The sequence below is a fragment of the Leptonychotes weddellii genome, chromosome 8, assembly GCF_054177405.1.
Source record: "Leptonychotes weddellii isolate Sample4059 chromosome 8, ASM5417740v2, whole genome shotgun sequence".
NCBI classification, from domain to species: domain Eukaryota; kingdom Metazoa; phylum Chordata; class Mammalia; order Carnivora; family Phocidae; genus Leptonychotes; species Leptonychotes weddellii.
This window is the reverse complement of record NC_138376.1, coordinates 40,042,784-40,067,683: the sequence shown is the minus strand read 5'-3', so window position 1 is coordinate 40,067,683 and position 24,900 is coordinate 40,042,784. Positions and strand designations below refer to the sequence as shown.

The window sequence follows — 24,900 nt, the reverse complement described above, 5'->3', positions numbered from 1 at the left end:
AGTGCTGTTTCAACCTCATTTATTGAAAATCATTCTAAAATGTATTCGTTCACTTTCCTAAAAGCGTAAGTGAAAATAATTTGTATAATAAAGAACTGTGCAAGTTCTTCAGCTCCTCTGGATATCAGTGATCATTAGGTAGCTTGGATAACAGAGGTACCAGTGGTCAGAAAGATAGTGGACAGTTATCTATGGTGAGCCTGGAGCCTTACTGGGAAGTTGCTCTTAAATAAAAGTTCGTTTTGTTTTTTTTTTTTAAGATTTTATTTATTTATTTGTCAGAGAGAGAGAAAGCAAGCAAAGCAGGGGGAGCAGCAAGCAGAGGGAGAAGCAGGCAAGGAGCCCAATATGGGACTTGATCCCAGGACCCTGGGATTATGACCTGAGCTGAAGGCAGACGCTTAACTGTTTGAGCCACCCAGGCGTCCCTCTTAAATAAAAGTTCTAATAGGACTTTATTTTTCTGCTTTGATGGTTTTTTTTTCAAAGTGGAATGTGTCACTAGCAATTAGCTTAACTGAAGACTTTGATTAGTCAAAGCTATACTGTAGTAGATGCATTGTCATTAATGTAAACAGGGCCTATCCATTATATAAACACTATTAAAAAATGGACAACTTTTTCTACTTTGAGGTTGTATTGATCTTGGAGGCCAAGGGAGCCAGAAGGCAGAAGGCCCAAATCCTACTCAAATTAAATGAATCACAAACTTAAAAATAAACCACAATCCTTCTGGCACCAATAGTGCCATCTGTAAAGGGAGAATAATAAAGGCCAACAACTTGTGATTTCTGAATTAAAGTTGAAAAAAATAAAAAAAATGAATGTAATTATAAGCCTAAGACAAGATGATTGCAGGTCCAGAAAGTGTCACTTCCAAGTTTTAAGCCGATTTCGTGTGTAACAGCCCACATTATGTAAGTGCATCATCCATTTAACATTCAAATGAGATGCTTTTAGATCCGATGATTTTAACCAAAAAGGATGCACTTTAACATCCCCAGAGTGCCTTTAGAAAACAAAAGATGCAATACCAGCCAGAAGCTCTTCAGGCGAGTTGCACAGATCATATGGTCTTGGGAGGAGACAAGCACTGATTGTTACCAGAAAACTCAAGGTCAGTACTTACAGTTCCATTTCCACCACCCCAGCGCTCGCTTCCACAAAGGACGATAGTATCTACTGAAAAGTTGCAATTATTCCCCAGCTCGCTATTTCAGCCTCACCACCCATTCATCCCCGCCAGAGAATTCAACTACTTCAGACATCCCCAAATAACAGCAGCAAATGATGTTTTGGGGCCCTTTTTGTTCTACGACATCCAAAAAAGTGGAGAAGGTAAAGAATGTCGTAAACCAGAAGCGACTGCAGCTGAAGTATGATTTTTTTAGATAAGCATAGCTAGATAAAAGTAGGAAGCAGGGCTCTAAACCTAACCTGATTTTTAAAAATACCTTTAAAATACTTGTCCGGGGTGCCTGGGTGGCTCAGTCGTTAAGTGTCTGCCTTCAGCTCAGGTCATGATCTCAGGATCCTGGGATCGAGCCCCACATCGGGCTCCCTGCTCCGCCGGAAGCCTGCTTCTCCCTCACCCACTCCCCCTGCTTATGTTCCCTCTCTCGCTGTGTCTCTCTCTGTCAAATAAATAAAATCTTTAAAAAATAAAAAATAAAAAATAAAAAAATAAAATAAAATATTTGGCCAAACTAATGCTTTGTTGACCATGTGGTTTTTCCCTTCCCTGCCCTTTCCCCCCAACCCCCATATCCAGTTGAGACTTCTGAAATGGAAAAGGGCCTCTGCAGGTCCTTGCTAGTAAATCAGAGCATTCCAAAAAGATCCTTGGTTTGACTTTTGCTTGCAAAAGAATGTACTGTTGGGGTGCCTGGGTGGCTCAGATGGTTAAGCATCTGCCTTCGGCTCAGGTCACGATCCCAGGGTCCTGGGATCGAGCCCCACATCGGGCTACCTGCTTGGCGGGGAGCCTGCTTCTCCCTCTCCCTCTACTGTGCTCTCTTGCTCTCTCTGTCAAATAAATAAATAAAATATTAAAAAAACAAACATTCTCTTTAAAAAAAAAAAAAAAGAATGTACTGTTGGTTAAAACAAGAGAAAACCACACTTGAGAATGCACAGCCTGATCTTGACCACCCAGAGGGCTGCCTGGCATCCTCTGTCAATCTTCCTGGAGACACCCAGGCCTGGAGCAGCCCTCACAGCCTCTACCCACACAGTTTATCAGACGGTAATTTTTTCTGGTGACTACAGACTGGCCCAGGCCATTCCTACAGTCTAGTACATTATCTATAACATGGTAGTGAGTACTTAAAACATCTTCTGTCAAGGAAGTCCTGTTGCTTCACAGGCATTAACTTAACAACCTCCAAATTTCTTCAAAAGTTTTAAAAAGAATTGTGAGTCAGCTGAGAGTAAGTTAATTACAACTAAGCACTAAGTTTCTTGTTTTCACTTCTCATTCAACTACACTGAATCTAAATTCAGCTTAATACAACTGGTAGACCAGATTAGGAGCTTTTTTTTTTTTTTAACATTTTATTTATTTCTTTATTTGAGAGAGAGATACAGAGAGTGAGAGAGAGAGCACAAGCGGGGTGAGGAACAGAGGGAGAAGCAGACTCCCCACTGAGCAGGGAGCCTGACGCGGGGCTCGATCCCAGGACACCGGGATCATGACCTGAGCGGAAGGCAGACGCCCAACCGAGCCACCCAGGCGCCCCTCAGATTAGGAACTCTTAAAGACAAGGTCTGGGCTGCCATTTAGTTTCTATACCCCTTAAGCATTAAACATTCCATTTCTCCCATGAAAAGAACGACTTTAATTAGTCTTACTGACTAACCCAACAATCTACAAACACAACCTACTATGGGTTTGTGCTACGTAAATCCACACGGACCTACTATGGGTTGAAAAAGGATAGTCACCGCCTCTAAATCCTCCATGAACCATCAACATTTAAAACATTTTCCTCTCTCATCTGTTTTCCAGATGGTGGTAACATCTCCCTCCTCCCGACCTTTGATCTGATTCTGGCTGAAAGAGGAGAGCTGGTCCCTAGCTGTTAAGGACCTAATGTGACTGCAGGCAGAAAGGCTTAAGGGATTTTAGTGTGGGAAGAGCTTTAAAGACCATTTACTTAGGAAACAGCAAATAGATTTCAACCCTCCTGTCAACCTCTTTGGGAAGGGCTTCCTAGAGTCCTGTGCTGAGAGGCATTCTAGGTGTGGGCCAAACTCAGAGTGAAAGGTGCTGTGATTGATTTACTGCCACGGGCTCTTGAGGGACACCAGGCCCAGGAGGGAGCCTAGCACAGAGCCATGTATTTGCTATCCCTGAGTTGATTCTACAGTAGAGAGCTAAGAGACCTGCAGTCCACTGTCTTCCCCACTTGACTGTTTAAAAAAGTAGAAGTCGCAGCAATCATAAAAAACTATTTTGAAATATTCACGACAATAAATATTTAAAGAAAATCCATGCTCCCTGAAAAGGACCCCAGCCAAGGTCCTTGCTGGCATGTCCCAGAGAGAGCCAAAGGCGGAATGAATTTATTTACTTATTTATTTATTTATTTATTTATTTATTTATTTATTTATGAGAGCGAGAGAGAGCACGAGCAGGGTGAAAGGCAGAGGGAGAAGCAGACTCCCCACTGAGCAGGGAGTCTGATGTGGGACTCGATCCCAGGACTTTGGGATCATGACCTGAGCCAAAGGCACACGCCCAACAGACTGAGCCACCCAGGCACCCTATTTTTTATTTTTTAAAGATTTTTATTTGAGAGAGAGGGGGAGAGGGAGAATCTCAAGCAGACTCTGCACTGAGAGCCGACCCTGAGATCACGACCTGAGCTGAAACCAAGAGTGAACGCTCAACCAACTGAGCCCCCAGGTGCCCCCAAAGGTGAAATTTCTAAGTTCTTGCTCACCTGCACCCTGACAGGTGCCACCTTTTAGAGCTCCATGAGAGAGGGTTAAGTAGGAGCTGAGTAGTTCTCCAGCGGTTATGTAGCTTCTGTGATAGGACTGCATGGGGAAGGAGGAAGAAAAAAAAAAAGACTGAGGTTTGAGAGTCAAGTAAATGTCAGTGATCCCGAAGACAAAGGAGAGAATTAAGAGAAAAGTCAATGCGATGCTTGTTTTGATAGGAAAAATGGAGAATCCATTTCTTGAACTTGAACCAGCAAAGCTCTCATCTTCACTCAATCAATAGTATTTACTTGCTTTCTGTTCTGCTCTTAACACTGATGGACCAAGTGGGTGCAGACAAGGCAAACGACATGGTTCTTTTCATAGCCAGCTTATATAATCTCTCTCCTCTCCCCTGAGGTGGGCTTGTATGCCAGAAGCCAAGTTAGCCCTCTGGAGAGACAGAGTTGGCCTCCGAACATCTACTCTGTGTTGTCAGCCAACTGGCTCCCAGGTGAGGAGAACATTTTTGGCAGTAACTGTAGTACAAAGCAGGCAAGAGACCTTAAGAAAAGGAAGGGAGAGGAGGCAGGCATGTGATTCTGGAGACAAATAAACACAATTAGCTGTGCTAGAAACAAACTGAAAAGCCTCAGTGGGAAGACTAATTCCCTCTGCCAAGAGAGAAAACCGAAGGGAAATTCATTTTAAAAGAAACCTTTTACTTCCCTTGGCAGCCATGGCCCAGTGACGTCATATTTTCTGTCAAGTCCTTTTACTTGTGGGTTTCTCTAACATCTCAAATACTATGGCAATGATGGTGCTTTACCAGGTTTGCTGATCAGACAGAATCCACTCATGTTTCAGGCTGGTCAGGTCATTCATGGAGATGACAAGTCCAAGCCTTTCAGAGCTGTTCTGTCCCTCTGTACCTAAAGTGACTCAATTTGCAGCCGTGGTCAGGTGGTAGAATTCACAGAAATCATAGTCACATCCCTGGACATCTGTTCTTCCAGCAGATCCAGTTGTTGTGTAGGATTAGCTACAGCAGAAAGGTCTAGTGGTAACCACCTAGCATGGCGGTTAACAGGACAGGCTCTGGAGTTAGGCAACTTGTAAGATCGCCACTTACAAGTTGGGTGACCTTGGGCAAGTAATTTAATCTCCTTGTGTCTCACTGTCTTCATCTATAAGGACATAATAGTACCTGACTAATAAATAGGGTTGTTGGGAATTTTAAAGAATTATAATAAAGGAGTCCTTATCTTTCTAAAATGCTCACAAATAATAATATGAATTCTGGGATTTGCTTCAAAATCATTTGGAGGTAAGGTATATATACAAAAAAGTTGGCCATGAGTTGATAATTGTTGATACTGGGGGATGGGTACACGGGGGTTTATTATACTATTCTGTGCACCTCCGTCTTTTTGAAGTATTTCTATAAAAGGAAGTTTGAAAGAGAGAAAGAGAAAAGATAATATGTGTAAAGCTGCTAGCACACAACATGTGCTCAATAAATGTAATCTGTTATAGATCAGACAGGGTCTTGAAGGCACTCTTGCTAGGTCAAAGAGGCCCAAGGACAGCAGCCTGCCTGTCTAGAGACATGGATGGGTCCTGGGGTAAGGGGGAGGGGGAAGTCAGACAAGCCCTGAACTTCACTGTCACTCATCCATTGTTGCCCAACCATTTCATCATCAAACCTGTTTTAAATTGATTATTATTTGTTCCCTATGCTTTGAAAGTTTACTAAATCAACCCATCCAATAAATATTCATTATCTCATATCTTTTAGTTAGATACACAAGTCAGGGTTTGAGTCAGCTTTAGATGAACTCGTGATTGGCTCCGAACTGAGCTGCCATCACCCCAGCCCAAAGCAAAGCACTTCCATGCTGTAATGGCCTGAGCAGCACACATATATGCAGTTCTGCAGGCATAGGAGTCATGAAAAAATGCTCAATGTACACCTCCACCACCACCTCCCACCCCCTGCCACCAGAGCTATGCCTCCAATAGGTTCAGGAAACTGCATATATACATTCAGAGTCAGTTCCAGAAACTCCCAGCTCCTGGAATCCCTTAGATAGGGTGAGGAGCTGGATGGACAGGAAAATCCACCCTGGATTTTCATTTCACCACTCTAAGGGAGTCCTTAATTAAACTCACACTCATCTGCTCCATGCCCTCTCACAAACAAGGTATCAGCCCCACCAGCTCTGACACTTACTAACCATAAAGGCCTTGGGCCAGCCATTTCATCTTTGTCTTCTCCTTTGTAAACCGGGATTATCTCCCTTCCAAGGCTGTTTTAGGGATTAGAGATAATGTAAATAAACTGCAATGCACAATGCCTGGCACATGGTAATTCCTCGGTACATAGGAGCTACTTTGTCTCTCTATGCCTGTGTGTATGCATGGGTGTATTTTTATTATCTCCTTTGGAATTTGGTTAATATTTAGACCCAGTGGTTCCCCAGGCCATGAGACATACCAAGACCACATAATTATAGTTTAATATTTTCTTTCTCTTTCATTTGACAAAATTTTGAGGCAGCTGCATTCAATCTCCTTCACAGAGCTGATGTATAAGTAACTATGTTACTGTCATCAATACCTACATGCCCTCTCCTGCGTGATTCCCTTTTCTCCTTCCGTAAATATCTTGTGACCATATCTTCTAATTAAAAAAAAAAAATTACAAAAAGTAAAAAGGAGAAAAATGTGGTCCAATTCAAGTCTAGCAAGGCCGTTCTTATTACTATTGTGAAATGCTCGCTGAATGTCCACCATATATATATATTATACATACATATGTATAATATATATATGTGGTGGAGTCAATGGATGAGATGAATATAAATAATAAAGCCTAAATTCCATTAGCAAAGACTTCAGGCTTCTCTAGGGAAGTTTAGGGCTAATCGGAAATCTTTATCTTGTCCTTAACCTCACCTAAAACCAGCACTCTCTTTCCCCTTATCCTGAGTTATTTTTCTTCATAACATTTTTCACTACCTCAAAGTATGTATTTCCTGATTTACTTGTTTATTGTCTGTATCCCCCCAAGAGAATACATGTTACCTGAAAGCAGGAATCTTGATCACGTCTGTATCTCTAACAACACTGTAGAATGAGTGCCAAGCACGGAGTAGACCCTTGAAAAATATTTTGTGGGGCGCCTGGGTGGCTCAGTTGGTTAAGCGACTGCCTTCGGCTCAGGTCATGATCTCCGGGTCCTGGGATCGAGCCCCGCATCGGGCTCCCTGCTCGGCGGGAAGCCTGCTTCTCCCTCTCCCACTCCCCCTGCTTGTGTTCCCTCTCTCACTGTCTCTCTCTCTATCAAATAAATAAATAAAATCTTTAAAAAAAAAAATTTTGTAATGATTTCATTATCTTTTCCTCTCTCCAAACACCCAACGACAAAAAGGCATCTAGATCTGTAATCCTGCCCTATGTATTCCTCACATGGCTGACCACTGGGACCCAGTGCAGAAGACAAGAGTGTTATGAAGTGGTGCTATGAGAGGTGAAGAAAAATGAAGCAGAGGAAGTGATTTCCTCAGGGCCTTACATGCACCATATACAGGTACCATTCTGATTTTTGCCCCTGTGCTTTTGCTTAAGCTGTTTCTCCCATCAGAAATACCCACCTCTCTACCTAAATGTTATCCCTCTTCCAGATCTCACTCAGGCTATTTCTCCTGAATTATATGACTTTAAGAGCTCACAGTGACTCTGCCCTTTGCTAAACTGAGGGGAACACCCCCCCCCCCACCGTGCTCTACAGCCCTGCATGTAACTATAAGCAGTTTAGAGTTTTCTGTCTTTTTCATATGAGAAAAATTTGATGCTCCAAATGTATTATAGGCTCCTTAAGCACAAAATCATGCTTTATGTTTCTCTTGAATCCCTCAAAGTAACTAGCACAGTGTTAGGCACTTACTGCGTAGTCAAAAAAATCCCCACACGTGAACTGACAGATTTCCCATTTGAATCTCACCTCTGCTGCTCTGGCAAGATGCCATTTACTCCCCCAAGAATGTCTGTTTCCTTTTTCTCCCTCATCCTTCCAAGTACTCTCTGTTAGAATGACTCTCCAGCTGCAAAGATCTAAAATATGACCATCTCAGATGAGACAAAAAATTGTTAAGGACCCTGACAGCAGCAACTCAGGAGGTGACATTACGGTCCAGAGATGTAAGCCATAAACAAGTCATCATTCAGAATGTTTTCAAGAAGAAAAAAAAAAGGCCACAAAACCTAAGAAATACCTACAGCACCTCATGAATGAACCTGAACCCTTCACCAAGCTGAGATCTGAGGAGTCAGTTTCTACCTGAATGCTGCCCAGTTTCAGTGACATTCCTGCAGCTTTACCTGAACCTGGCTGGGTGATGTTCTATTACTGCAGCCCATTCCAAGCTCAGCATCAGCATATGCAGGAAACTAACTCCACATTCTGAAGTGCTCAGGGTTCCTGGCAGCTCAAGAGAATAGCATCAGTGCCTTTATTTTGCTTAAGTGCGGGAATAAAAAAGCTAAGATGGAACTCTTGAAATGAATTCTTTGGACAGACTTAAATATACCATGGAGAATATAAATTTTCTAATTCAAGAGCCATTACACCTCAACATTGATTTTACATCATCATCCCTTTTCGTCCATTTTTTTATTCTTTACCAATCCTCTGCAGAGTCTAAAAGAGAAACGAGAAGGTAGTTTTCACCAACAAAAGTTTTATACCTCACAAAATATGATCTAGAAGCCATATTCAGCAAAGTATGTGTGTTTTAATTCCATCTTCAATTGGTTGGGGTAGGTGTAGCCCTCCTCCAGTTTCCCACCTACAGACTTATCTTTAACCTTTTGGGTATTCTCTTAGACTCCAAAGAGCAGGTGTCAAGGATAAGACAAATGCAGTTTCAAGCTACTGATGAAAAGCAACAAATTCTTTATTCCTTGAGAATAGAAACATGTTTTCTTCTTTGCTTTTCTTAATCTTGGACTACATCACCCTAGAAAGATAAATGTCACTGCCCTTAATACTAGCTACATCTCAAGACCAACAAAAACTCTTCAAATCAGTAACCTTTGCTTTGATCTTCAAATCCTAGGACTGGGAATTGGTTAAAGTCAGATGTCAGCTCAGCCTGGGGGCTGAACTCTCCAACTCTCCCAAGGCGGGGGAGCTAGCCTTGGTACTTCTCTGGGTGTATTAAAACTTTTGAAGTCTCCAATTGCTTCTATTATATATTAACATTCATCATAATTATTATTAATTCACTCATTCAACAAATATTATTCTGATAAAGTACTGAATCCTCTTCACATAAAAAATACTAACAGTTTATTGACTATCTAGATGGCTTGGAAGCTTATACCTTCCCAGATGTGCAGACAAGAAAAGTCTTCCTTAAGCCCTAGGCTTTTTTAACATTTTATTTATTTATTTGAGAGACTGAGCACGAGAGAGAGAGCACGAGCAGGGGAGGAGTAGAGCGAGGGGGAGAAGCAGATTCCCCACCGAACAGGGAGCCCGATGCAGGGGCTCGATCCCTGGACTCGAGCCAAAGGCAGACGCTTAACTGACTGCGCCACCCAGGCGCCCCAAGCCCCGGGCTTAACTCAACCTGATCATCCAACCCAGTTGATTTACAACAGAGAGCAGTAGTTCCCCACTTTTGCGGAAGTGTGGTTTCTGAACGTCATGTAGGATAACGTGAAGTCTAATCTTCTACTCAAAACTTGTCAGTAGGTAACCAACCAGCCCCCTCCTATTTACACTTGGCCTGAACTTTGCTTTGGTCTGGTCATTTTAGCCCTGTGTACAGGTATTAGAAAGCCATGATTAACACTCCCTCCCCCCAGTCTTTAAAGGGAAGCGTCATCTCTAAAACTTACCTGCAAACTGTATCCTCCATTATATTTGATGAATGAATGAATGAGTCCGTAATATTTGATGAATGAATAATGAATGAATGAGTGCATGCATGAACAAGGTATCTTTTGGTTTCCACACCACTGAGAAGTCCATCAAGATCTCACTCCACAGGGTTAGTGCTCAGGTTCCTTCTCTGCCAGGACTACCAAAGCCCCATCATGAATTTCAGCAATTCATGGCACTGAGCATCATAAACAGCCTGAACAAGGATGCATAAAGTAGATTAGGCAGCTGAGAGGGCTTTCCTCACTTTATCACTGTGGGGTGTGGGCTTCTAGCCACATACACAAGGAAAGCTGAGTGGAAGCTTCAAGTACTAGACGGAGTGTTTGTGTTCCCCCCTAAATTCTTATGTTGAAGCCCTAACCTCTTGTGTGATGACTGATACTTGAATGTGGGGCCTTTCGGAAGTAATTTGTTTAGAGGAGGTCATGGACTGGGTCTCCATGATGAGATTAGTGTCCTTATACATAGAGGAAAAGAGCTCTTGCTCTCTTGCCCTTCCCCTCCATCATGGGAGGACACAACAAGGTGGCCATCTGTAAACCAGGAAGAAGGCCTTCACCAGGAACTGAATCTGCTGGCACCTTGATCTTGGACTTCCTAGTTTCCAGGAATGTGAAAGATAAACTTCTGTTGTTTAAGCCACCTAGCCTATGGTATTTTGTTATGGCAACCTAAGCAGATTAAGACATAGGGCCATTTCCCTGTTATTTAAACTCTCCCTGGAGGCAGGAATCAAGAAGAGAAATGGCAACAAGCCAGTACTGGGGCAATAAAGAGCACCCATAAAGAATGTGGGCTTGCTGTCAGGGCCCAGCTCTGCTCCTTGGGCAAGTCACAACCTGTCTCCTCATCTGTGCAATGGGCTCATCACAGTACCTATCTCATAGGATTGTTCTGAGAATTAAGTAACACAAACATACTCCCTGACGCTAGCAAGTGCTCGGTCAACGGTTATTATTTTTACAGTGCTGAAGCCAGACACATGCTCTGGTTGTAATTCTTTCTCTTAGGGTCTGCTAATCAGAAGAAGCAGAAAGATGTGGTAGACGGAGCCATGTAGCAGTAATCAGAAGCCCTGGAAGTTTGAGTCCCTGTTTTTGACATTTTCTCACTGTGACTTTGACAAATGCCTTACCCTCATCAACCCCAAGTTGCCTTCATCTGTAAAAAACAAAACAAAACAAAACAAAATATGATGATATCTGTTCTCTAGGCCTCCATAGGATGGTTGCAAAAGTTTTATTTGACAAGGAAAATAAAAGCACTTTGAAATCTGTCCAGCAGATGCTCACGCAGGAATACTGGAAGAGGTGAATTTGTCAATATTAATTAAATACCTCTAAGGCTCTAAAACAATGTTTTCAAACTTTTTGATTGTAACCCATTAAAAGAAATGTATTTTACATTGCAAACAGGCACACATTCATCACTAAAGCAAAAGCTTAACAAAATAATTCTTTTTTTTTTTTTTAAAGATTTTATTTATTTATTTGACAGAAAGAGAGAGAGCACAAGCAAGGGGAGCGGCAGGCAGAGGGAGAGGGAGAAGCAGGCTCGCCGTTGAGCAGGGAGCCCAATGCAGGGCTCGATCCCGGGACCCTGAGATCATGACCTGAGCTGAAGGCAGACGCTTAAGCGACTGAGCCACCTAGGTGCCCCTTAACAAAATAATTCTTATGTTTGTTATTTTTAATTAGAATCTTTCCCTTCCTTCCTCCCTTCCTTCCTTCCTTCTTTCTTTCTTTCAATGCAGGTCAGTAATTGCACAAGGCTTGGTCCTAACTTCCAACTCTCACTAGGCATCAGAATAATTTTAAAAATCTGATGCCCACGCCCTACCCATTGAAATTCTGAATCAATGGTTTATGGTGGGGCTGAGGTGCATTCTTAAGAGAGCCCCAGTTGATTTTATTGTACAACACAACTAATGGTTTCTAGCTCACAGCTAAAAAAACCACTGTGTTATTTATTTACATCTTGGTCGGCTAAATACTCTCTGCATCCAGAAGGGCTGCCCCACCCCCACAGGGCCGAAGCTCTGCTGCTGACAGTGAGTGAGTGCATTACTCACTCCGTGGCTCCAGGGTGCACGAGGTAAACACAGAAAGGCAAGATCAAAGCAGAGCCTGGCCTTTATGGGAGGTCTCCTATCTCCGCACAGATGGCTGATAACTCCATGCAGAGCAAAAACCGGAGTGGATCTGGATGATTCTTTAAAAAGTAAAGGGACCCCTAAAGAACTTGTTGCTTGAGTAGGAAGGGCTAAGGAAAAAAAAAGGGAAACTGCCAGACTTTGCTCATAGCCTGCTAACATAGCAGAGAAAGCTCTGACCCTGGCATAGACAAGGGTCTCAGTAGATTCTGGAGATTAGCTCAGTTGGAGGGGGCTTTCCCAGCCTGGCTATCTCCTTCCCAGTTTAGCCCAGATGAAACCGAAAGCTCCACCCCCAGCTCACCGTTGGTCCACACAAGAGAAATGTGGGGGATTGACTGTCCTGTTCACCTGGCTGGAGTCATCTTCAGCCTATACTTGGCTGCCTAGCAGAACCAGGGCAGAACCTGGGCCAGAATGCAGAAGGAACCACGGGGGCGGAGGTGTCTCTGCCCTACTATCAGACACACAGATGGGATCAGGAAGCCTGGATTGGTTCTGTATACAGTGAATTAAATAACCAAAGCTGTCTGTCTGAAGCCTAGTCCCTGGATTTACTAACCAGACATAATACTAAGAGACTAAGAGTTGCCATTTACTGGGCACCTTCTGTGCATGAAGCACTTTATATTCATTATCTCATTTAATTCTACAATATCTCTTCAGACACGAGTTATACAAAATCTCAGGTTTAAGGAACTTACCCAGGGACATGCTAGCATGCTAATGCAGGTTGATGCCCACTCCAGATCCCATGCTCCAGTCCAGAGTGTCTTAGCACTACTGACATTTCAGTTGGTCATTCTTTGTTTTGGGGGCTGTCCTTTGCATTACATTATGCTTAGGAGCATCTCTGGCCTCTACTTACTACATGCCTTAACATCCCTCTCCTCTCCAGCTGTGATAATAAAAAATGTCTCCAGACATTATCAGATGTGGGGAGGAGGGGAGGGGTCACTACTCTAGTCTAAACCACCACTGTGCTTGTCTTGTTTCCTGGTACTTTGTAAGTACATAAACAGCTCTTCAGAAGAGAGACAGAGCTGGAACCAAACACTACTATGGACGTGATAATCAGAAGACTCTAGGAAAGTATTGTACAACAATAATACCACCTTATGCTACGGTTATATATCATTTACAATTCACTAAGTACTTTTATAGTCATTATCTCCTTTCATGGCATATGACTGCACAGCAGGATCTAATTCCAAGAGTTAATCCACCTCAAAAATATGAACACTACTAAGAGATCCGTATATTTAGCCTTCTCCAAGAAATTGAGGGAAAAGAACATGTAGTGAAATCCACATGAATTCTTAGTGCCATAAGCCATTAGGAGAAAAAAACTTTTGCACTGCATGGTCCTAAGGGAGCACCTTATGTGAACTCTTGGAGGACGAGTCTGTTTCTACCTCTGTCTCCTGCACACACCTGCCTAAAACAGAGAACTCTCACTAAATGTCGAAGATTTCACAAAACATCTATTTCACAGCAACCTCTAGCTATTTGATTGATTAAAACTAAGATAAAATTCTTTTCCCACATTTATACATCTCCCTAATTTATATTACAATAAAAATCATAGAATCAGAAAAAAAATTAATGTCAATATTTATGAAAGAGCCAAGAGCTTAGTGCCAAGTTATTCTTCCCTGTCATTTAACAAAGCAGATCAAAATTTCAGTTTAACTAAAACAAATGTGCACCAGAATCATCCCTTTCAATACATGCCAAGAGAACGGTAGCTATTTTTTTTTTTAATTTTATTTATTTATTTGACAGAGAGAGACACAGCAAGAGAGGAACACAAGCAGGGGGAGTGGGAGAGGGAGAAGCAGGCTTCCCGCGGAGCAGGGAGCCCGATGCAGGCTCGATCCCAGGACCCTGGGGTCATGACCTGAGCCCCAGGCAGACGCTTAACGACTGAGCCACCCAGGCGCCCCGAGAATGGTAGCTATTACATTAGAATAGTATTCGACCGATTAAGGAAAAGAATTATAGGAGCAGCTTCGGATTTTCATCGAAGTGTTATACCTAATATACAATAAAAATAAGAATGTTCATTTAAAAAACATCTGAATTCAAAATAAAGCAGCTAGCAATGGTTGTTTTTTAAGGTCACTTTAAAAATTCCTGAGAAGCTAGGAGAGTAAAAACAAAATGTTCCCATTCACATATTCATTTGCAAAGCCCAGCAGAAGGAATATCATTATCTTGGAAATGGTAAATTTTTACATGGTGTCAAAGAAATTTTAATATAAACCTATCAAGAAACAGTATTAATAACAAAAATAGCGAGACTCTCTTGAGCACTTATGTGTCAGGCACTGGATTCAGTGTTTTACGTGCAGAAATCTCATCACAGCCTCGTGGAGTGCACACTCATTAGCATCTTCATTTTAAGGTAAGAAAACTGAGTCTGAAAGAGATGAAATCACTTGCGCAAGATCACAGATCAACATTCAAGCCCTGGGTGTATGAAGCTTCATGTTATATAACCTTAAAAAAAAATTGGTAATTCAGGGAAAAAATGGAAAAAGGATATGTTAATTTTTCACACTCTGTGCCATGGAGTCCCAAACCTGAAACACATTTGCAGAACTCACTCTCTTCCCTTACTTCTATATGGATCCTTTCACATAAAAACTCAAGTACCAGGCATTTCTGGGTACCTTTGTTTGGTGAGAAAACAAGTCTTTTTGTTTGTTTTGTCTTCTGTAAAAATGCACAGTGATGGAATCTGCCTGGTAAAGAGCACCTTGAAAGAGAAAAGAAAGGCTTATTTTCTCCAGCCCAATAGGCCATAAGGTATAACAATAGGTGATGGGACCAATTCTTTTACATGCACATGAGAGCATATACATCCAAATAAGGGTTGCTTCAAAGCAATTACTTTCTAATCCTAAACACATTTGCATACCTGTACTGGATGCCCCTTTTAAAACTGCCAGTCCTGGGGCGCCTAGATGGCTCAGTCGTTGGGCGTCTGCCTTCAGCTCACGTCGTGATCCCAGGGTCCCTGCTCAGCGGGGAGCCTGCTTCTCCCTCTCCCTCTCCCCCTGCTTGTGTTCCTGTTCTTACTGTCTCTCTCTGTCAGATAAATAAATAAAATCTTTAAAAAAATAAAATAAAATAAATAAAACTGCCAGTCCTTCAAGAGGACTTTCATTACTTTAATAGGCATACTTCCTATTACAACCTCAATTCCTCACCTCAGAAACCAGAGTTGATCCCACTTGGTATTTGGCTGTTTCCCAACTGAGGAAGGTTTGCCATCATGGAGGCAATTCAGTAAATGTGTTACAAACTCTGAAGGTAACTCCAAGGCAGGAGCTCCAAAATTATGCTCAGCAATGACAGCATCAGTAGAATCAGTCCACAGCTTACCAAGATGAGTCTCCCGAAAGGGAGAAATACTCATTTGAATGTATAAATACAGGCATATTTATTTTAACATTTGGATAAAGAATTGAAAGAATCAGCTAGCTATGTCCAAGTAAATAAATATGCTGTGCAATAATGATAATGCGGATTTTGGTGCAAGGTTCTGACCACCCCCTTAATGAAAAAAAAGCATGTCCTGAAATGATAGTTGCAAAATGAGTAAATCATTTTTCCGTTAACTTGCATGATTATTGAAGAGCTTTCCTTTTCACGAAGAAAAAAAAGAGGCCCAACATAAACTAGTTGCCAAAATAGTCTTTGGTCCTCCCAGGAAGCTTAAATCTCAGTGTGTGTCACAATATGGACCTATTATCTACAGCAGAGAAGGAAAGCAGTGAGCATCATCTCTCTCCCCCTGCCTCTCAAAGCCCAGGAAACTTCCCTGGGAGAAATCCACTCAGTAGGATTCCTGGGGCCCTGGGTAGTCCTGAATTAACTGTTACATGAAATAATTAAACTAATTACCATACAAAACCAACCATATGGGTAAGTTAATACACAATGTCAGTATTACTTAACTAATTGAAGGGAGCTGGATACTCAAAATTAACAACAGGGAAAACAAACAAACAAACAGAAAATGTACTGGTCGTTTGTTCACCTTTGGCACACATTTGGCTACCCATTCACTGAGGTACGAAGCAGCCTAGGGTCCTGCCAGTGACCTGGTCAAGGGTGTAGCAGCACAGGGTGGGTACCGGCTGTGAATATCTTAAGAGGGTAGTCAAAGGCCGTCCACCTCCCATGCAGCTAACTTCCTATTAACTTCAGTAAAGGAAGTCCATGCCAACACAAACAAGCCAAAACTGTACAGTATTTCTCGTGTTTACTCGGCTGCGGAACGCAGTGCATTTGTGGGCGGTGTGTGTCGGTGTGCGCGCGTGCCTGCACGCCCCCCACCCCTTGCTGATTTTCCTCCAGTTTTCACTCAGAAACAGCTTCTCACAGAGGATAGGAGAGTGGGGAGCAAATAACACAAGTGGCTCTAAGAATTAAACACACCTTTATGATGAATTGTGCCTAACGCACACACACAGGTAGAGTTTCTCTGCACATTGGAAATCTCACTCCTTAACTACTCTTTTAAGCCCACACTGTTCTCAATGGGTCCCTAGGCAAAATCACTTCTAACCCAGCTTAGAAATAGGAGATGCAGCACAGACCCCGTCCAAGCCCGCGGATCTGCCCTCGTCGGTCTGTGCTCCAGGGCCCACAGATGCACTGGAAGCTGCGGTGCCCCCGCTGCCTTCAGGTCCCCGCGCCAGTTAGCGAGCTGCGCCCCTCCCTAGTCCCTCCCGCCCCCCGTCTGTGGTGGCCTGGTCGTGCTCTCCGGAGTGAATGCCCTCTCGAGGTTTCCATGGCCCCATTCCACGGAGAGGGTATGTCCCCTAGGCCGAGACGTTCCGCGAGTCCCTGCCCCCTCACCCCCGCCCCCAGCCACCCGGGATCCTCCGCCGCGGCGTTCCATCCCTCCGACCCCCTATGCTCCACAACGTATCTCCCGCTTCCCGCACAACTCCGCTTCCCGCGCCCCCTCTAGGAGATGTCCCCTCCCTCCTTCCCCCAAGAAGCCACAAGCCTTGCCACCCCCCGACCCTTTCCGGGGCTCCCCTCCCGCCCCGCCCGCCTCGGGCTCCCTCTCCTCCACACTCCCCTCGGGTCTTCAGTTCCCCTCCGCCCTGCGGAGGGCGCCCCAAGAATGCCGACAGGACACCCTCGTTCCGGCAGCGGGCTCCGGGAGTCCCCAACGTCTGGATCCTGACCTGCCGCCTCACTCTCAGGGCTCGGGCTCTGAGACTCCCCAGCACCGGCGCACTGTCCCCCGGTCCCCGGGCTCGGGTTCCTCAACGTCGCGATTCTGGACACCCCTCGGGGCTCGGGGTCTGGGGCTCTCCAACCTCGCTGTGCTGACATTCCTCCCCACCAACCCCGTGCTCGAGCCCGAGGGCTCCCCAACGGCGAGGTCCTGACCCCCGCCCCCGCGCCTGCCCGCCGGCTCGGAGCCCCCGACTCACCGGCAGGGGCGGCGGCTGAGCCCGCGAGCGAGCCCAGCCCAGCCCAGCCCGCACTCCGGCTCGGGTTCCCGGCTACCCGCTTCCCGCAGGCTGCTGTGACTGCGGCGGGCGCAGCACAGGGGAGCGGCCCGGGGGAGGGGACCGCCGGGGGGCGGGCACCGCCCGGCTCCGCCCCTTCCCGGCCGGAGGCGGGATGCGCAGACCCGTGCGCCCACCGCGGCCCGGGTGCCGCCTCACCGAGGAAGTTGACTGACACCTCTTCCTTCCACCCGGGGTCAGACCCACACAGCCCCCTTTCAGCTGGGGAGGCCCGAGCGCTTGAGAGAGAGACACGTTAATTACTGTCCTGTCGGTTCGAAGAACCCACTCCAGGGGGCCGTTTCCGAGGGTTTTTTGCTCTTTGGTTTTTTTGGAGGTGTTTTTGGAGGAGAGAAACGGCAACAACAACAAACTTCATCTTCGATCTCAAGACCGATTCATATTCTGGCCTCTCCCCCCGCGCTCCTGTGACTTATGCACCACACAAACACACCTCTTACACTGACATGCAAGGAACCGACGTCTCTTCCCCTATATCCTCAATCCACAGCTCCCTAGCCAGTCCCCAATATCAATAATCTGCACTTACAGGGGGACAGGGCAGGAGAGGAGATTCCACATCTGGTCCCAGACTTGCTCTCCTCGCCCACAATGTCTGTATTTCACCAGGTCAAAAATACACTTAAGATGTAGGAGCATCAATTAACAAATCAAATTGGCTTTGCTATTAAACAGCAGTCTCCATTATCTGGAAAAAGAAGAAAAACCGATCAGATCCTGAAAAGATGGCCTGAACCAATGCTCCTGGAGGAAGAATATTTGATTCATGTCATTACTTTTCTGAGACACTCAGGCCTAGCTCTGGATTGTTGAAACCTGGCACTTTGCCATTAGACCACCCCTGCTCCTGCCACATGTTTAACAACACCTCACATTTGCACTGTGTTTTCACTTTTCAAAACATTTTAAAATCCATTATTGTCTTTATCTTCAGCAAAACAGCATGAAGCAAAGATAGTAGGTTTTCCAACAGGGGTTATTTGAACTTCATAAATAAAGACTTTTAGATCCAGCAGTTCAAGGGCCAGGTTTCAAGCCGAGTCAGGATTAGGAAAGAGTAAAGGGCCTGGTCTTCAGGGCCACTGGCCTTCCCACAGAATCACGGGCCCAGCACACATAGATATTAGTGGAAATGTCACAGTAGGCCTTTGGTAGATTTGCCCTCTCTGTCTCTGCTTCACCCCAAAGATGTCAGGGAATTCTCCCGTAGTCACAAAAACCTAAGCCCTCAATATTAACAGGCATTTATTTTTCGGCCAGAGATCATAAATGTACAGCAGAGCTGACTGACAGGGGATAAAAAGTCCCTTTTTTTCCTCTCTCTGCCACTCTAGAAACAAAATTACAGGTCAGCAAATATGAAGGCCCAACCATGGGCTCAGTCCAACTGAAGCAGGCTGTCAGTGAGAGCTGAGGACCCTTGTGAAATGCATGTTGATTATGTTTGCAGCTTTTCTTCTCCCCTGAGAGTCCCTCCACCTGGAGCGTGGAGAAGGGTTCTCTTGTCTTAAAAGAAGACCAAGAAGTCCTTTAAGGCTTTCTCAGTGTCACAGTAAGAAAATGGTAAATGGGGACACCTGGGTGGCTCAGTCGGTTAAGCATCTGCCTTCGGCTCAGGCCACCATCTCAGGGTCCTGGGATCGGGACAGAGCCCGGAGTCGGAGTCGGGCTCCCTGCTCAGCAGGGAGTCTGCTTTTCCCTCTCCCACTCCCCCTGCTTGTACTCTCTCTCCTCTCTGGCAAATAAATAAATAAACTCTTAAAAAAGAAAAAAGAAAAGAAAAGAAAAGAAAATGGTAAATGTTCCTTTCCTATGAACCTCTATCTAGGGGGCAGGCATGAAAGTGCAGACTGAAGTGTAATGGGCGTCAGGCATTTTTGTCTGGGGCCAGAGAGTTCTGTTTACAAGTGGTGCCGTCCAGACCCACGAGATAAGAGAGGTGGTTTCTCATTCATCTCACCTTTTTTTCTTTTAAGTGTGGTAAAATACTCATAACATAAATGTTACCATCTGAACCTTTTGAAAAAACTTTTAATTGTAGTAAACACAATATAAAATTTGCGACCTTAACCATTTTTTAAATGTACAGTTCAGTAGTGCTAAGTACATTCACATCCTTCATGCCTTTTAAAACTACTTGGATCTCACACTAGCTTCTTCCATTTTTTACTTGGAGGTGATGGCCCACTTCAGTTTGGGCAGTACAAGTGACATTTTGATAATTCTGGAAAAAAGAGTCCTAAAGTGACCTTACTATTTTTGAATTAGTAAAAGCCTCCTGGATCTTTCATAAAGGATAGTAAGTGTGGCCTTTAGTATATAGAAATTCACGGCCAACCTCCCTCCATGTAACACTTTCATCTGGCAACAACATTTTGACTTGTGTTTTTTCCAAAAGCTGGAAACAGGCAAGATCTGGGATATTAAAGAATTTCCTCAAAAAAGAGAACGCTAAACTGCTAACCCAATCAACATTCTATCAGACTCATTCCCCGTTCAGATTGCCCTTGAGAGCCACAGACACAACCAATATACGGCATAATTAAAAAATAGATATGCAAGATTAAGGAGCTATTTTTGTCCCAAACTCTAACAAAACAATTTGGTCCATTTTATGTTGTATACATACCACACTGACACTGTTTTTCTATTGCTTTCACAGTGTGTTTACATAGCATTGTTTTCCAAGAAGCTCAAAGTGCATGCGATGACATTGTATCCTTAAACTTCACATATTTTATGTGAAGTAGGAAGGAGATAGGAACTGTTAGCTTTACAGTGACATGGAGAAATTGAAGTGTGCTATAGCTAAATCATCTGCTGGAACATCTATACTGGTTTATACTGGTCTATCCTAAAAGACCTACTCCTGAAAACTCATACAAGGAACAGCATTATTTAAAAACACTAGTTATTTTTGTTTTCTCTTTACATCTCATGGACAAACTGAGGGCTGTGAGTTTTTTCACTATCTTGGCAGAGAAAAGGAGAAGCACTTTGCACCACTAACTTATACCATACACAAGAATTAACTCAAAATGGATTAAAACTTGAATAAGACCAGAAACCATAAAAGTAGTAAAAGAAAACATAGGTGGTAAGCTCCCTAACATGGCACTTGGCCATGTTTTTTGGATCTGACTTCAAAGGCAATGGCAACAAAAGCAAAAATAAACCAATGGGACTACATCAAACTAAAAAGCTTCTGCAAAGCAAAGGAAACCATCGACAAAATAAAAAAGCAGCCTACTGAATGGGAGAAGATATTTGCAAATGATATATCCAATAAGGGGTTAATATCCAAACTACATAGAAAACTCATACAACTCAGTAACAACAACAATATCCAAAACCCAGATAATCCAATTTAAAAATGGGATTTAAAATGAGAAGGTCTGAATAGGCATTTTTCCAAAGAAGACATGTACATGGCCAACAGGCACATGAAAAGATTCACTAATCATCGGGGAAATGCAAATTCAATTCACAATGAGATACCATGTCACACCTGTCAGAATGGCTATTATCAAAAAGACAAGAAGTAAGAAGTATTGGCAAGGATGTAGAGAAAAGGGAACGCTCATGCGCTGTTAGTGGGAATGCAAATTGGTGTAGCCAATATGGAAAACAGTATGGAGGTTCCTCGGAAAACGAAAAACATAATTATCCTATGGTCTAGCAATTCCACTTCTGGGTATTTCTCCAAAGAAAATGAAAATACTAATTAGGAAAGACATATGCACTTCTATGTTCATTGCAGCGTTATTCACAATAGCCAAGATATAGAAACAACCAAAGTGTCCATCAGTGGATGATTGTATAAAGAGGATGTGAGATACACACACACACACACACATGCGCGCACACACACACACACAATGGAATACTACTCAGCCATAAAAAAGAATGAAATCTTGCCATTTGTGACAACATGGATGGATCCTGAGGGTATTACACTAAGTAAGGTAAATCAGGCAGAGAAAGACCAATAGTGTATGATTTCACATATATGTGGAATCTAGAAAACAAAACAAATGAACAAACAAAAACAAGCAGAAACTCATAGGTGCAGAGAACAGTTTGCCAAAGGGGAGAGGGGTTTGGAAGTAGGTGAAATGGGAGAAGGGAGTCAAGAGGTGCAATTGTCCAATCATAAAATAAATAAGTCATGGGGATGTAATTTACAGCATGGTGACTATAGTCAATAATATTGTATTGCATATTATGTAACTCTATATGGTGACAGAGGAAGCGACTTATTGTGGTGATAATTTTGCAATCTACACAAATATCAAATCATTATGTTGAACACCTAAAAGTAATATAGTGTTATACATCAATTATACTTTAATAAAAAAAAGTTTGGGCTTGAAAGTCAGGCCATCTTGAGTCTGAGCCCTATTACCATCACTTAGAGCCTTTGGTACTATACTTCAGGCGCCATATCTGTAAAATGGAAATAATAATTATACCCGCTTCATGTATTTATTGCTAGGATTAAATGAAATAACATATTGAGCACTTAGCATTGTGCTTATCACATAATGAGGGCTTGATAAATGTGGGTAAAAAAAGCAATGGCTTCATGTAAATGGTTGCTTGTAGGATCCTTGTTCTAATACTTTCTACTTGAAGAGAAGATATACTTATTCCAGTTGACTGCATCAGAGTAATTTGGAGAAACTTGAATATATGTATTTTTAACCCTGAAGTCAAATCTATCCATTCCTTAACATTCCATCATCAGACATACACACTTAGCTCTTTCTCCCTCTCTTCCTTCCTCCCCCACCCCCCTTCTCTTTCTCTCTTTCCCTATTTCTTTCTTTCTTTCTTTCTTTCTCTCTTTCCCTATTTCTTTCTTTCTTTCTCTCTCTCTCTCTCTTTCTTTCTTTCTTTCTTTCTTTCTTTCTTTCTTAGTAGGCACCACACCCAGCATGGAGCCCAACACAGGGCTTGAACTCACAACTCTGAGATCAAGACCTGAGCTGAGATCAAGAGTTGGACGCTTAACCGACTGAGCCACCCAGCTGCCCCCACACTCAGCTTTTCTATTTTCTAAACTGTCAGCTGGCCAAGTGGGGAAACAACCATGATACTAATTTCACACACAGGATTCTAATGAGTTGTGGTTGAATAAACTAAAAATAAAAATAAGAATAATGGTTTTCTTGTATTATGTATCTCCATTATCTTATTTAACATTGGAATGGTAGGGGTTCATTAATTTGATTTCATCTGGAGTGGTTTATTCCTTTTTTTCCCCATTTTATTTCTTAATGATAACAATTAACTAACAATTCAGGAAGCAAACCAATTAACACATGTAGACAAGCGAGACAAAATACAGAAATTGCTCCTGGGCATGTGTGAGGTTGTGTGGTCTTGCATTTGACCTCCCACTCTTTTGCAACTCATGCCTGGTCCAAGAGCTTCAGATGGGAAACTATAAGGATGAATGATAAAATGAGCAACGAGTTGCCCTTTATATAATCAATAAAATAATATAAATTCCTACATTCCAATGACATTTGATGTATATAAGTGTTAATTTTAACATTTGTTCTAAACAAGACTTAAGTTTAGAAGATACAGTTTAAATTGGGTCATAATAATTGAATGGCAAATAGAAGTGTGGCTATTAAAATATGAGGCCTTTGCTTATTCTTTAGAAGAATGAAAAGCCTCAGAGTAAATAATGGGGTTGTCCTCCTCTTGAAAGGTCCTAATAATTAAGTTTCTTCCCTTCACTTTGCTCCTGATTCTTAGTCATTATATCCTGAGGGAGGGAGGAGGATGGGCAATCCCTGATCCTGGGGAAAATCAGAGGAATTGAACTTCCAAGACTGAGGTCAAAAATTTGGGGAAGTAAACATTTTTTAGTCTGCCCAACTCCAATTCAATCTGGACTGTGTTCTAAAGGGAAATTTAGGAGGGACCTTTCTCAGCTTTAGGACTAGAGAAAAAGAGTCATGTGAAATCACCCAGGATGGAAAACTGAGGCTTGAACCTCTGGCCTTTGCCAAGTCCCCCACTGGTGTGTTGCAGGGGGCAGTATACAACCCCTTCTAGCTCATTTCTGTCTATCATCTATCATCTAAGTCAGGCTGATGAGCAAAGGCACAGACCATCCTCTGTTAAACAGTCGTGGGGTAGGGCCAGAATCCCGTACAGTGGCAGAATGTTCCATCCATTGCCTTTTAGTTGATGCCTGTCTGAAAGAGACTTATCTTGGCTCTCAGTTCTTTTAAAGAGCGTGGAAAGATGAAAATGGCAATCTTGGACAACATGACTAACAATTGCATTATTCATGCTTGATTCTGGCTTGATTTCAGGGTTTTAATGATTTTAAAAAGAAAAAAAAATCAATGAAACAATTGACCAGTTTTTAAGCCAGCTCACGTTCACCGAGTCTGTTTTTACTGCATAGTGGTAAGGTAGGGAGCCAGAACTGGCCCGTCCATGTAGCCATCTGGAGATTTAGAGCTATAGCCAAAGAGGAGTATGAGGGAGAAGAGGGGAGGTCTAGGGCTACCCTAGCCCAGACCTCAGGAGTGGAGTGGATAAATTGGAGTCTTCTCTAGTTCATTTATATACCTCTCTGAATGAGCCCAGTGACCTGAATGTTGAGCCAAGTTTAAAGTTGTAAGTTTGGTCAAAAGTGACCTTTGGTCTAATGAGATAAAGCATCTTGAGCTGACCTCTCTTACACCATGACATCATTTTGTAATTCCATATGCTCTACTCGACTGTAAGCTTCTAGGTAGCAAGGTTTGTGTACATGCCATTCATTGCCACACCCATATGACCTAGCACATAGTATGTGCTGGAAAAAATATTACCGATTAAGTGAACAAATAATGTGAATGCTCTGCATATTTGGAATCCAGTGAGCCCAGGAGTCCATGATCATCTACTCCAGATCCCTTAGAGGATGGTAGAATGATCTAGAAATGGACTAGAAAAGACTATGCCCCCAGGGTGGAAACAATGAGGACAAGGAAAAGCAACTGAGGAGAAGCATGTTTTCCCATTTGGGAGAGGGGGAGAGAGAAGAAAAAAGAATGAGCAAGGGTAATTCTGGGTCCCCAGCGGGACATGCTACAGAAATAGACCACTCCATTTTTTTTAAGTCAAACTGAATTGAACTGAATTAAACTGAGTTGCAGGAATTCAGCCTATGGAGGGGGCATCCTGAAGAGTTCAAACTAAAGTAAAATTCTTGGGGTGCCTGGCTGGCTCAGTCAGTAGAGCACGTGACTCTTGATCTTGGGGTTATAAGTTCGAGCCCCATGTTGGGCATAGAGATT

General features: G+C 43.1%; 1 long non-coding RNA gene across 2 annotated transcripts in view; it reads right to left on the bottom strand.

The window, feature by feature from the left end:
* The window catches only part of LOC145723016 (uncharacterized), a 52,349-nt gene extending 29,951 nt beyond the window's left edge, over positions 1-22,398 (bottom strand). Inside the window, exons 1-2 of one of the 2 annotated variants that reach the window (XR_014147720.1) lie at positions 17,492-22,398; positions 9,371-15,122 (exon numbers count right to left, since the gene is read on the bottom strand). This is a non-coding gene — a long non-coding RNA (uncharacterized LOC145723016). Of the gene's footprint in view, positions 1-9,370; positions 15,123-17,491 lie in introns of those variants that run through there. The other variant, XR_014147721.1, reaches the window with a different exon arrangement.
* Positions 22,399-24,900: the final 2,502 nt, after the last annotated feature.